Source organism: Vespa velutina, chromosome 8 (assembly GCF_912470025.1).
Source record: "Vespa velutina chromosome 8, iVesVel2.1, whole genome shotgun sequence".
Classification (NCBI taxonomy): domain Eukaryota; kingdom Metazoa; phylum Arthropoda; class Insecta; order Hymenoptera; family Vespidae; genus Vespa; species Vespa velutina.
Genome location: NC_062195.1, coordinates 1,455,001 through 1,459,599, shown reverse-complemented (window position 1 = coordinate 1,459,599; position 4,599 = coordinate 1,455,001).

The following is a 4,599-nucleotide window of genomic DNA, read 5'->3' as shown; positions in this document are numbered from 1 at the left end:
TGTCCTCTGATTAAAATGTCGACGATTGAATTCGTCCCTTTTGAATTGATTTCCCTTTTATTTGTTTTTTTTTCCCCTTTCTTTTCTTTCTTTTTTTTTTTTTTTTTTTTTTTTTATTTACTTTATCATCCTACTTTAATAAAACCCGCATTTTCCGTATGGCGTGATTACCCCCGATAAAATGGTACTCGAAAATTATCACGAACCAGCAGATCCACACACTCCGATATCATTAAGGTCCGATTGAAAATAACATTTTAATTGTTCGACCGGTATTAAACGGGATTTTATTATATTTTTTTTCTCTTGTCTCTCTCTCTCTCTCTCTCTCTCACTCTCTCTCTTCATCTCTATCATTGTTACGTTCACGGTTGGATACTTGATTTTATACATGCGATTAAATCGGTATTACTACGTTTGAGATTAATGTGGGTTCTCTGGTTGAGTATTAAAAAAAAAATTAAAAAAATAAAAAAGATAAAAAAAAAAAAAACAAAAGAACAAAAGAAAAGAAAAAAGAAAAAGAAAGCCATGAAATTATATTCGTTCAAATTTTATATATATTATTCGTATAGATCGGATAAACATAAAATTACGGTGACAATGTTTTCTCTTTCTTTTTTTTTTTTTTTTTTTTTTTTATTCTTTTTTAGTTTTCTTTTTATTTATTTATTTTGTTTTTAATTCATCGTAAATTACAAGTTTAATAAATGTCAATTGTGATTCGTTCAATTGTTCGATTTCGATAGAATCGTAATAGACAATTATAATTTACATGATTATCGACAAATGATTAAGATTCTCTCTCTCTCTCTCTCTCTCTCTCTTTCTCTGTCTCTCTTTCTCTCTTTCTCTTTCTCTCTCATTCTCTCTCTTTCTCTCTCTTTCTCTCTCTTTCTCTGTCTCTCGTTCAATTCGAAAACGCAATGTCATTAATTGACGATATCCTACATACATACGTATTCTCGTTCTCATGAACAAAGAGAATCAAATGAACAACGAGAATTCATAAATGGCATTCTAATCGCCCGATTCTATCGTTTATGATGAGTTACTATTATTATCAAGCTGATGGAATTTCAACGATTAACTGATAGAAAAATTGATAGTTTTTATTCACATCTGATCGTAACTATCTGTACGTACGATTTAATGAAATATTCTATGTATCGTACTTAATGGGATTTTTTTTATTTTCACAGGCTATATTTGGAAAGGAAAAATACAAATCTTGATCTATTTCTTTTCCTGAAGAAAAGTGAGGGGAGAGTAATAATTTTTTTCTTTTTTTCTTTATATATAGTTTTGAAAAATAATCTTAGATCTAAGTATAATATATCGATCGATCAAAAATTATATACTTTTTATCGAAATGTTCTCTCTCTCTCTATCTCTCTCTCTCTCTCTCTCTCCCTCTCTCTCTTTCTCTCTCTGTCTCTTTATCTCTCTGTCTTTCTCTTTCTTAAGGAAAGAGTATCTTTGATTTAAGCACATAAAATATATGGGGCGTAAAATAGTTGTAGCGTATGCCATTGATCAAATCCAAACGATCGTGGCCGATATCGAGCCGATCTATGAAATTCAATGAGACCGTAAAAAAGAGAGAGAGAGAGAGTCAAGGACGAAATTTATTCGTTTCTATCGCGGAAAAGATCCAGGGAGGACATAAAATGTGTATCTTCTATATTATTCTAAGGATTTTTCTCTATGGGAATCTTAGCTAGCCAGCTAAATATATATATATATATATATATATATATATATATATGCACACATACATGTAATATCTTCCTCAAGAAAAATATAAAAGAGAAAAAGATTTATTTTCTTTAAATATAAATTTTTAAATTTTTATTAACACAACCCCCGTAATTCTTTTTTTTTTTTTTTCTTTTTCTTAGTTGCCAAAATCTAAGTAATTTATTGAACCTATTTTTTTCCTTTTCCATTCATTTTCTTTTTTTCTTCTTTGTTTGTTTCTTTCTTTCTTTCTTTCTTTCTTTCTTCGTTGCTTTTTTTCTTTACTTCAAACAAAACTAATTCGACGATCTCTCTCTCTCTCTCTCTCTCTCTCTCTCTCTATCTATCTATCTATCTCTATCTCTCCTAGACGACAACCAAACAAAAAGTTTCCTTTGCGCTCTTTGAAACTATTAAAGTTCGTTAACGAGTGTGTAGTGATCATAGACCCTTTGAAAAAAAAAAAAAAAAAAAGAAAAAAGGAAAAAGAGAAATAAAAGAAAAGGACAAATAAAAGAATATTTTCAAGCATGTAGTCGTTAGAAGAAGAAAAAAAAAAGAAAAGGAAAAAGAAAAAGAAAAAAGAAAATAATTTTAAATCATCGTACTGACACGTTGTGAACAAAAGAGAACGTTTCACGCTTTTTCTCTTCTACGCCGAGAAAATACATATATGTGCACAAAACACACACACACATATATATATATATATATATATATATATATATATATATGTAGACACATTACAAAAGTGAAGACACGTGTAAGCATGGTTATATATTTCCTTTTATAACAGGTACATCTTTCTACGTGGTTGAACATCGTGGACCAGTAAAGAGATATACCAGGTTATATCGTGGAAAGTGTATGACCAACCCAAAGATCCGTTTCCTCTCAATCAGCCACTTTGTGATCACCACAGACTGTCAGCTTTTCTATGTCTATTTCTTTTCTTGAGATTTTCCACTTCGAGTCCGGTCACCATCCTTTTACCACGGTAATATCTTCTTCTCCTTCCTCGTTTCGCTTGTACCATCCATATTTCCTTTCGTTTCGATGCTGCATCTTACATCTCTCTCTCTCTCTCTCTCTCTCTCTCTCTCTCTCCCTCTTTCTCTCTCTTTGTCACGAAAACTGTGCCCTCTATAACCTCTTCTCTTTCGAACTCCGACTCGCTATCATTCATTTTTCTTTTCTCTTCTTTCTTTTCATCTTCACAGGACCGACCTGACCCGCTGCTACGGCCCCCCCTCCCCCACTCCCCATTCCACTCCTACATTTATGCCCTTTTCTCTCATTCTTACCGCGCATTCGTCTCACTGTACCCCACAAATCCCCATACTACTTTTAACTCTTACCATCACCACCACCACCGCCATCACTATCACTATCAGCACTACTATCACCATCAACTTCCCGTCCTCTCATACTCCTATACTTTGTTCGTCTCTCTAGAAAGTCTCCTCTTCTCCTCCATACTTTTCCCTCCCCCCTCCTAGTCATCCGCATCCTTCCGACCGTCCATCTAAGCCAACCGGTATTCCGATCACATCCCAAAGTCGCCATTTTGAATTCTACAAAAGAGATCTTACGAGAGAACTACGAATTCTCGTAAATTTCACGTAAATTTCTTCTTTCTTCCTTCCTTTCTCCTTTTTTTTTTCTCTTCCTTCGTCTTCTTTTTCTTTTCTTTTGTTTTTTTTTTCTTTTTTTTTTTTTTTCTTTTTCTTGTTCACAAACATAATAATGCGTATCCATAATGATACGATCCCTTAAGATTTTATTAGATAATCGACATAATAATCGTATTTTATTTCGTACTCCGTTCTAACGTAAATTCGTACGGAACTTAAAGCTTTGATTGTGACAATGATAATTTAATTTCTTGATAGAATTATTTCAATCTATGCTGAAGATATTGATGAAAGAGAATTTCTGATTTAACGTCGGATATAATGTAAAATGTTCTCGTCGTCGTCGTCGTCGTCATTCTCTCTATTGTACGTTGAGAAGCTTCTAACTAAAGTTAATTAATATCACGATGTCATAGAAAACATTAATACCTTTACTCGTCGTATACTTTAATTAACGGTTTATCGTTAAGAGAAAACTTCCTTTGAGGATATTTTCGAATTAAATAATATCTACTTTGATCTTATTATTTTTATCTATATTTTATCATTATATTAATTTATTATATATCTGTTATATTAATTATTGTCAATATAATTCATTTCAATTCTTATTTTAATTCTAATAAATCAGACAAAAACTCGAACGAATCTTGTTTTAGTTCTTCTATATATATATATATCTCTCTCTCTCTCTCTCTCTCTCTCTCTTTCTTTTACGATTATTAAGCGGCGAATGGGAAGGTAAGAGAGAAAGAGGGAAGAAGGAAGAAAAACGAGAACATTATAGATGGCTGATGGGCCAAAAAATATGGGAATAGAAAATAATACCCTTCAACATTCGCTACGTGAATTGCGAACGCAACAAAACGTAAATTAGTTTTGACGAGCACGTTCAAATGATCAAGCAGACCACAAAGATGGCGCCCATGCACGCTGATGATAACGATGGTGTTAGTGGTGGTGATGCTAGTGATGGTTGTCTGCCTACCTACCTACCTACCTACCTACCTACCTACCTACCTACCTATCTATCTATCTACCTACCCGCTCGAATTTCCAAGCGTTATTCCCAAGAGATACGTCACCCCTAGATGACTGATTCAATTTTTCTCCGTGATACGTGCGTGGTACGACGATGTTAGGTAAATCAATTTCCGAGAGAGAGAAAGAGAGACAGATAGACAGGCAGACAGACAGACAGAGTCCTCCTCTTACTTGCACTATT